This window comes from Oryctolagus cuniculus, chromosome X (genome assembly GCF_964237555.1).
Source record: "Oryctolagus cuniculus chromosome X, mOryCun1.1, whole genome shotgun sequence".
Lineage (NCBI taxonomy): Eukaryota > Metazoa > Chordata > Mammalia > Lagomorpha > Leporidae > Oryctolagus > Oryctolagus cuniculus.
In genome coordinates, this window is record NC_091453.1 from 40,853,129 (window position 1) to 40,863,687 (window position 10,559).

Genomic DNA, 10,559 nt, shown 5'->3' on the forward strand with positions numbered 1-10,559 from the left:
CCCATCCCAGCAATAAGTTTACATTTCTGGGGATTGCAGTCTTAGTAGGGCCCTACCATATTTGTAGGTTTTAACTCTAGGAATCTCACAAGTTCTCACAGTGAAGAATCAAGGAAATTCCTCTCATAGCTAGGACAGAAAAAGGGAAAAGAAAAGGAAAGCGAGACAAATGGGATTACATCACACTCAGAATATCCTGCACAGGGCCAGCCCTGTGGTGTAGTGGGTAAAGCTGCCATCTGAAGTGCCAGGACCCCATATGGGCACTGGTTTGAGTCCTAGCCCCTCCACTTCAGATCCAGCTCCCTGCTGATGCACCTAAGAAAGCAGCAGAAGATGATCCAAGTAATTGGGCCCCTGCACCCATGTCGGGTACCTGGAGGAGGCTCCTGGTGCCTGGCTTGGGATCAGCCCAGCTCTGGACATTGTGGCCATTTGGGGAGTGAACCAGTGAATGATTATCTTTCTCTGCCTCTGGCTCTGCCTCTGTAATTCTGCCTTTCAAGTAAACAAATAAATCTTTTTTTAAAAAGATACTGCACAACAAAGTAAGGAATCAACAGAGTGAAGAGATCTCTGAAAAAAGATGAGAAAATATCCATAACATACTGATCCAACAAAGGATTAATATCCAGGAACTCAAAAAAAAAATGAACAGTAAAAACACAACTAACCCAGTTAAGAAATGGGCAAAGGACCAGGGTCTACAGTTCTCAAAAGAAGAAATACAACGGAACAATAAATATGCGAAAAAAAAAGTTCAGTGTCTGAAGCCATAAGGGGAATGGAAATAACCACCATAAGAGATATCTCTCACTCCTGTCAGAATGGCTATTATCAAAAACACAAACAGTAACAAATGCAGGCGAGAGTGTGCATAAAGGGGAAGTATTATACATGATTGGTGGCAATGAAAATTTGTACAGCCATTAGGAAAAAGTATGAAAATCCTAGAAATAGAATTACTATATGGTCCTGCAATCCCATTTTTGTTATATATCCAAAAGACTCGAAACCATTGTACCAAAGAGATACCTATTTTGCTGTTTTTATTTCAGCACTATTTACAACAGCCAAGATAGGAAATCAATCAAGATGTCTATCATCATAAAAAAAATGTTGTGGGAGGACCCATGATGGCTCAACAGGGAGAAGTCAATCTGATTTCAGCCACAAAAAGATACCAGACAAACAGGAAGGACCACATTTCCAGGGGCTGACTGCTAGAAATTTTCAATGGATAATGAACAGAACTGAACAGATTCCATATAGCTGCAAGTAGACAATACAGACACTCTGACGGCAGCCACTCCTGGATTTACACAACCAAATCCCATCTGGCAAGTACTATCTTCTGAGGCAAGATGAGAGGAGGTTGCTGCAACCCACACCACTGGTGGCTTTGGCTGAGGGAGAATGCTACAGTTCTCACTGGCTTTTAGTCTATCCCAGGGGACTGGTGGTGATCTGGGTGACTACTGTGCTCTGTGAAGGGAAACCACATTGCCTCCTTCTCTGCCAAGCGAAGTGCCAGACTCAGTTCCTGAGGTGGAGCTGTAGCTGAACTCTTTTCTGACTCAGGGAACAGCAGGAAATTCTGTAACTGCCAGAGGCTGCCAGGGTCAGGACAGCTTGTAGGATGGAAAATAGATCACTTCCATCCTGTTACTGTGGAAGTTCTGGAATAGGCCATGAAGGCAGAGAAATTAATTGATTGCAATTGAGTTTCTGTACACCTGTCCAGTTTGATTGTAGACTCAGAGCTCCATGAATGCTGGGAATGGATCTCATGGAGGAGTTTGAGGTGAGTTGGTGCTCCCTGTGGTATGTGTACCTCAGTGGGTGTGGTGTGCACATATTTTAAGTTCATTCTAGGCTGTCAATCAATTGGTTCAACTTGGCAGATTAAAGGGCTGACTGTGAACATAGTAGCTGGCTCCAACACCCACTCTCTCACTGCCTATAGCCAGATGGGTTCAACCACACCCAATGTAATTGTCAATCTGGACTCTTACAACACACAAAAATTATGGCTAGAGCTCCCCAGCCTCACCCAGTACACAATCCTGGAAAACAAGAGTAAACCTTAGGCACAACAGTCATCCCCGTAGGGCACATTTCCAGGGAGTAAAGCCTTCAATAAAAAAAATGCTCCAAAGGAGATAGTAACAAGAGATCCCTTAAATCTGCAAAAATCAGTATAAAAACAAATTAAAAAGTCTGAACCAGAAAGGCAATATGCTTCCCCCCAAAATACACAATAATTCATTAATATTGTACTGTAAATAAGGGAAGATTGATGAAATTACTGATAAAATTTAAAAGAATGATTGTGACGAGGAAATCCACATGACCTAAGAGGGTATAACCACAAAACAGTAAAAATGTTTAAGAAAAGAAGACTATGTGGGACAAGAGGAGAGCAGATAGATACCATTGCAGTCAGCTGGTGATGCTGACATCTGCCAGCTGTGAGCTGTCATCTTGCCACATTAAGGTAGGAAAAAATTGCTGTGTGCCCCACTGCTTGCAGTTTTAGCTGAAGGGAATTCCATAGTAACAAACTGACTTTTGCTTGAGCCTGGAGAGCTGACTGGGATCTGAATAAGTGCCAGGCTTGGAACAGGGAAGCTGCGTTGATTTCTTTTCCTCCCCTTCCGCACCCACACAGAGCATAATATTTGGTAGCAAAAAGCTCTGCAGCACACCTCTATTCAGCTTCAACCAGCATTGTAGTCAGCGTCAGGGCAACATGTAGGACAAAGAACTGATCTCCTGCATTTTGCAACTGTGAGAACTTAGGGACATTAGCTCCAGAGCTACACTACATGAGCCAGGAGGATTTGCCTAAGCTGCTGAGAGCCAACACCAGAAGCAGCCCATAAAAAGTCTGCACTACAGATGCTCTGCACCCTGTGCATGTGAAAGTCTTGGATACTGTCACTGTAGGAACTCTGTACACAATAGGACGGTGGGTGTATCTGCGTCTCTTGCCATAGGCTCAGAGATCCCTGATTGCATAAGGCAGGTCATTGCAGAAAGAGCCATACTCATACTAAGGTCTGCAGAGATATTTTGTGTGGGTCATGTGGCAGTGTAGCACCCACTGCGGGCTAACCCCACATTCATCAGCGTGAGCATATTGCTTTCTGCAATGACCATTACCACCATGGATGAATATTGTACCCTCTAAGGGCTAAAAACCAAGCATTAATCACCTTGGAAGAAAGGAGGTGAGTGTGTGATTATGCCAACAGAGATGATCATATCCTCCCCCCTGGTGACAGGAGAACTATGACCCCCAACGTGGATGTCATCCTAGGTACACACTGCACCGTGGAGCACTGACTACAGCCCATGTCCACACCCAGAAAGGCCTCTGGGTATTCACTAAAAGAGCAGACACTCCACTAAGCCACAAAGGAAGAGGTGTAGCTCAAAGATAAAATCCATTAGAAAAGAAAAACAATAAATATTACCAAAAATACCTAAAATAAATGCAGAAATTCAAGAAATAGAACATGAAGACAAAAAGATTGATGAAATACCTGAAAAGAAATTTGAAACAATGATCATAGCAAAAGCATTGATAAGCAAATTCATGAAGTAAAGAAGTCTACACATGATCTGGAGGGAAAATTTTTCCTTGAGATTGAGATTTTGAGTGAAATCAAAAAGAAATATTAGAGATGAAGAATTCAATATTCAAATAAAAACTACGGTGGAGATCCTTAACCACAGACTTAGGCAGAAGAAATGACTTCTGAACTAAAACACAAATCTTTGGAAATATTTGTTAGACCGAAAAAGAAGAAAGTAGAAAAATTAAAAACAGAGTTGGAGATTTATGGAATACTATCAAATGACCCAAAATACATGTCTTACGAAATCCCAAATGTGTGGAAAGAGATATTGGATTAGAAGGCTTATTCAGTGAAATAATTATAGAAAACATCTCCAATTTGGAGAAAGAAAGGAAGTCCAAGTACACGGGACACATAAAACACCTAACAGACATGTTCAGAAAAGCCTTCACCATGACACGATGTAGTCAACTTTCAACAGTAAAACTCAAGAAAAGATTCTAAAATGTGCACAGAGAAATGCCAGATTAATTTATACAGAAGGAACATTCCTTAACAAAAAATCAAAGCAAATTATGACAAACCCACAGCCAGCATCTTATTGAATGGAGAAAGGTTGGAGGCATTTCCACTAAGATCTAGAAACAGCAAGGATGCCCATTTTTATCATTGCTATAAAATATAGTCCTGCAACTTTTAGCCAGAGCCATTAAGCAAGAAAAATACATCAAAGGGTGAAAATTGGAAAGGAGGAAGTGAAAGCATCCCTATTTGCAGTAGACATGATTATTCATTCTTCTTAAGATTTTATTTACTTATTTGAAAGGCAGAGTTACAGAGAGGGAGAGGGAGGGGGAGGGGGAGGGGGAGAGGGAGAGGGAGAGGGAGAGGGAGAGGGAGAGGGAGAGGGAGAGGGAGAGGGAGAGGGAGAGGGAGAGGGAGAGGGAGAGGGAGAGGGAGAGGGAGAGGGAGAGGGGTCTTCCATCTGCTGTTTCACTCCACAAATGGCCACAAAGTCCAGAGCTGGGCTGATCGGAAGCTAGGAGCCAGGAGCATCTTCCGGGTCACCCACTTGGGTGCAGCGGCCCAAGGACTTGGGCCATCTTCTACTGTTTTCCCAGGCCACAGCAGAAAGCTGTCATATAAAAAGAGTGACAATTTGACTTGCTAATTTTTATGCCCTTTATCTCTTTCTTTTTCATAATTTCTCTGACTAGATCTTCTACTACAATATTGAATAAAAATACTAAAAGTTTACATCCTTGTTTTGTTGCAGTAATTATATAAAATGCTTTTAAATTTCCCCATTTACAATATTAGTGCCTTACATATGGCTTTCATTATTTTGAGATATGTTTCAACTAAACATAGTTTTTCAGAATTTTTTTCCATTAAGGAATGTTGCATTTTATCAGATACAATTTTGTAGCTATAGAGATCATGGGATTTTTGCTTTTGATTCTATTGATGTGACATATTGTTGCATGAATGGAAAAATATTTGCATTCACAGATGAAGCTGATTCAACATGATGATTAATCCTTTTTAAAAAGATTTTATTCATTTGAAAGATAGAGTTACAGGCAGAGAGAGAGACAGAAAGAAAGGTCTTCCATCCGCTGGTTCACTCCCTAGATGGCCCCAATGGCCAGAACTGAGCCTATCTAAAACCAGGATCCGGAAGCTTCATCAGGTTGTCCCACATGGGTGCAGGGACCCAAGCACTTGGGCCATTTTCCACTGCTTTTCCAGGCCATAAACAGATAATTGGATTGGAAGAGGAGCAGCCAGAACATGGCCAGCACCCATATGGGAGGCCGACACTGCAGGCAGAAGCTTAGCCTACTGTGCCATGACACCAGCCCCAATATCACATTTCTAATAGTCTGTGACTATTTAAATATTTGCTGTATATAAGTGAAGTTGGACATCTTTTAACTTGAATATTGCTTATATTTCTGCTTAAGTATGATGTTTTTATCTTTTATTTGTTTAATTCTACTTTGAGGATCATTAAGCATTTGACTATAATATAAATTAAAATGTTATCTTAAAAATAATAAATAAAATATTAAGAAAAAAAGGAGAAATTTTCCCCTGCTGTGGGTACTGCAATCAAAACAAAATGTAAAATCATAAATACACACATATCCATGCTTGCTAATATCTGTTCTATAAGCTCATTAATCCAATCATGAGTGTTCAACCCTAGTGGCCTCATCTAAGCCTTAATATTGTCTGTAAACATGCCTTAGTCTTTTCATGCTGCTATTACAAAATGTTTAATTTATAAACAAAAGAAATGTCTTGGTTACAGTCATGTATGCTAGAAAGCCCAAAGTTAAAGCACCAATATAGATATTTCAGCAAGATGGCAGAATAGGAAGGGAGCACACTGATAGTCCGGGGAGAGATAGTTTAATAAAAGTGGAGATACTGCAGGTTCAAGGAAGAGTAGGGGAAGAAACAGCAGAAGAAACTCTTCCAAAACGCCTGATTCACAGCGGACCTGCGTGGAGAGCGTGGGAGCCCACAGTTCGGGACACCAGCGGCAGACTCAACACACAAGCGCTGGAACGCAAGGTGAGCCAAACCTCAATAGCCCGAGACACCGGCAGGCAAGCGGAGAGAGGAGACTAGAGGGAACAACCCCCGGGGGGGGGGGGGGGGAGTTCAGTAGGCTAACTGGAAGAGAGAGAGAGAGAGAGAGAGAAAAAAGGTGACTGGTACGGACACGGGTTTCTCTCTCTCCGCTCACCTCTCAAGGGCGAGCAAGACAAAGAGCAGACGCCATCTTGGACATACGTCATAAGCAGAGCGACCTCAGGTCTGCACCGGCCCTGAGCATAGCAGAAAAACCTGACTCTGGGCGGGGCAAATTAACAGGAGATTAGGACCTAGTAAATTTGTGGTGCTACTGAACTGAGACTGTGAAAAAAGAGACGATGGGGGAGAGAACTCACGGAATTCACGTGAGCACTCTCCAGAGATGCTACAATTCCATAACTTTGGCAACCCAGTGGGAGACTGAAGGAGAATTTGAGCCCACTCTGAGGGCAGAACAGATTCCCTGTGTGGTCCTTGGGAAAGAGCTTCCGATCTCTGGCTCCTGTGGGTATATCATTTGCCTGCTAACTACCTCCAACTTCGTTCAGCTGTGTGGAATTACTTCCCTTTTGAATCAAAAAAAGAAAGAGAGAGAGAGAGAGAGAGAGAGAGAGAGAGAGATTTACCACGCCTAACCTGGGAGTGTCACCTTTGGCACACCAAACAGAGCTCTCAGGCCACACCCATCTCAAGCCCTAAGGCTTCATCAAAAAGAGATAGTCCACTTAATCTAGAGTCATAGTATAACAAGAAAAAGCACCACAGTGAAGAAACCAAATATCTCCAATATGCCAAATAACAAACGCAAAAACCGAGGTAATAAAAACAAGGAAGTCACCATGAAGCCCTCAAATGAAAAAGACAGCCCAATTCAAGATTATGAAGATGATGAGATAGAAGAAATGCAAGAAGCAGATCACAAAAAATTGATAAGAACATTAAGAAGTTCTCAAAAACAAATTCTTGAACTACAGAAATCCTTAATGGACAAGATAGAAAATCTCTCTCGTGAAAATGAAATATTAAGGAGGAATCAAAATGAAACGAAACAACTAGTAGAACAGGAAACTGTGATAGTGACTAAAGTGAAGAATTCAATAGATCAAATGAAAAACACAATAGAGAGCCTTACAAACAGAATGGGTGAAGCAGAAGAGAGAATATCAGACTTAGAAGACAGAGAACAGGAAAAGATACAGTCAGACCAAAGAAAAGAAGAGGAAATTAGAAATCTAAAACATATTGTCAGGAATCTTCAGGATACTATTAAAAAAACCAACATTCGGGTTCTAGGAGTTCCTGAAGGCATGGAGAGGGAGAAAGGATTAGAAGGCCTTTTTAGTGAGATATTAGCAGAAAATTTCCCAGGTTTGGAGAAGGACAGAGAAATCCTAGTACAGGAAGCTCACAGAACCCCTAATAAACATGACCAAAAGAGATCCTCACCACGACACGTTGTAATTAAACTCTCCACAGTGAAACATAAAGAAAAGATCCTAAAATGTGCAAGAGAGAAATGTCAGATTACTCTCAGAGGATCTCCAATCAGACTCACAGCTGACTTCTCATCAGAAACTCTACAAGCTAGGAGGGAATGGCGAGATATAGCCCAGGTACTAAGAGAGAACAACTGCCAGCCTAGAATATTCTATCCTGCAAAGCTCTCATCTGTGAATGAAGGTGAAATAAAGACTTTTCATAGCAAACAGAAATTGAAAGAATTTGTTGCCACTCGTCCAGCCCTGCAAAAGATGCTTAAAGATGTGTTACACACAGAAACACAGAAACACGGTCATCAATATGAAAGAAGGTAAAGGAAGGAAACTAAGGAAGGAAACCTCACAGCAAAAGATCACAGGGAATACAAAGCATATATTAGAACTTATCTTTGGCAAATGGCAGGGCAAAGTGACCACTTATCATTAGTCACATTGAACGTGAATGGCCTGAACTGTCCAGTTAAAAGACACTAATTGGCTGATTGGGTTAAGGAACATAACCCATCTATTTGCTGCTTACAAGAAATACATCTTTGCAACAAAGATCCATACAGACTGAAAGTGAAAGGCTGCAAAAAGATATACCATGCCAACAGAAATGAAAAAAGAGCGGGCGTAGCCATCTTAATATCGGACAACATAAACTTTACCACAAAAACTGTTAAGAGAGACAAAGAGGGGCACTATATAATGATTAAGGGATCAATACAACAAGAAGATATAACAATTATCAATGTATATGCACCTAACTACAGGGCACCGGTTTATCTAAAAGACTTGTTAAGGGACTTAAAGGGAGACTTAGACCCCAATACAATAGTACTGGGGGACTTCAATACTCCACGCTTAGAAATAGACAGATCAATAGGACAGAAGATCAACAAGGATACAGTAGATTTAAACGACATTATACCCCAAATGGATCTAACAGATATATACAGAACTTTCAATCCTACAGCTAAAGATTTTACATTCTTCTCAGCAGTACATGGAACCTTCTCTAGGATTGACCACATACTAGGCCATAAAGCAAGTCTCAGCAAATTCAAAAGAATTCGAATCATACCATGCAGCTTCTCAGACCACAGCAGAATGAAGCTGGAAATTAGCAACTCAGGAATCCCTAGAGCATATGCAAACACATGGAGATTGAACGACATGCTCCTGAATGAACAATGGGTCATAGAAGAAATTAAAAGAGAAATCAAAAATTTTCTGGAAGTAAATGAGGATAACAGCACAACATACCAAAACTTATGGGATGCAGCAAAAGCAGTGTTAAGAGGAAAGTTTACATCAATAGGTGCCTACATCAAGAAATTGGAAAGGCACCAAATAGAGGAGCTTTCAATTCACCTCAAGGATCTAGAAAACCTACAGCAAACCAGACCCAAATCTAATAGGATAAGAGAAATAATTAAAATCAGAGAAGAAATCAACAGGATTGAATCAAGAAAAACATTACAAAAAATCAGCCAAACGAGGAGCTGGTTTTTTGAAAAAATAAACAAAATTGACACCCCATTGGCCCAACTAACTAAAAAAAAAGAAGAGAAAAGACCCAAATCAATAAAATCAGAGATGAAAAATGAAATGTAACAACAGACACCACAGAAATAAAAAGAATCATCAGAAATTACTACAAAAAGACTTGTATGCCAGCAAACAGGGAAACCTATCAGAAATGGATAGATTCCTGGACACATGCAACCTACATAAATTGAACCAGGAAGACATCGAAAACCTGAACAGACCCATAACTGAGACAGAAATGGAAACAGTAACAAAGGCCCTCCCAACAAAGAAAAGCCCAGGACCAGATGGATTCACTGCTGAATGCTACCAGACATTTAAAGAAGAACTGACTCCAATTCTTCTCAAAATATTCAGAACAATCAAAAAAGAGGGAGTCCTCCCAATTTCTTTCTATGAAGCCAGCATCACCTTAATTCCTAAGCCAGAAAAAGATGCAGCACTGAAAGAGAATTACAGACCAATATCCCTGATGAACATAGATGCAAAAATCCTCAATAAAATTCTCGCCAATAGAATGCAACAACACATCAGAAAGATCATCCACCCAGACCAAGTGGGATTCATCCCTGGTATGCAAGGATGGTTTAATGTGCGCAAAACAATCAATGTGATACACCACATTAACAGACTGCAGAAGAAAAATCATATGATTATCTCAATAGATGCCAAGAAAGCATTCGATAAAATTCAACACCCTTTCATGATGAAAACTCTAAGCAAACTGAGACCTTCTTCTCAGATTTGGAAAAACTGGTGCTTAAATTTATATGGAGGCACAAGAGACCTCGAATAGCTAAAGCAATCTTATACAACAAAAACAAAGCCGGAGGCATCACAATACCAGATTTCTGGACATACTACAGGGCAGTTGTAATCAAAACAGCATGGTACTGGTACAGAAACAGATGGATAGACCAATGGAACAGAATTGAAACAACAGAAATCAACCCAAACATCTACAGCCAACTTATATTTGATCAAGGATCTAAAACTAATTCCTGGAGCAAGGACAGTCTATTCAATAAATGGTGCTGGGAAAATTGGATTTCCAGGTGCAGAATCATGAAGCAAGACCCCTACCTTACAAACCTTACACAAAAATCCACTCAACATGGATTAAAGACCTAAATCTATGACCTGACACCATCAAGGTACTAGAGAACATTGGAGAAACCCTTCAAGATATTGGCACAGGCAAAGAGTTTCCAGAAAAGACCCGGGAGGCACAGGCAGTCAAAGCCAAAATCAACTATTGGGATTGCATCAAATTGAGAAGTTTCTGTACTGCAAAAGAAACAGTCAGGAGAGTGAAGAGACAACTGACAGAATGGGA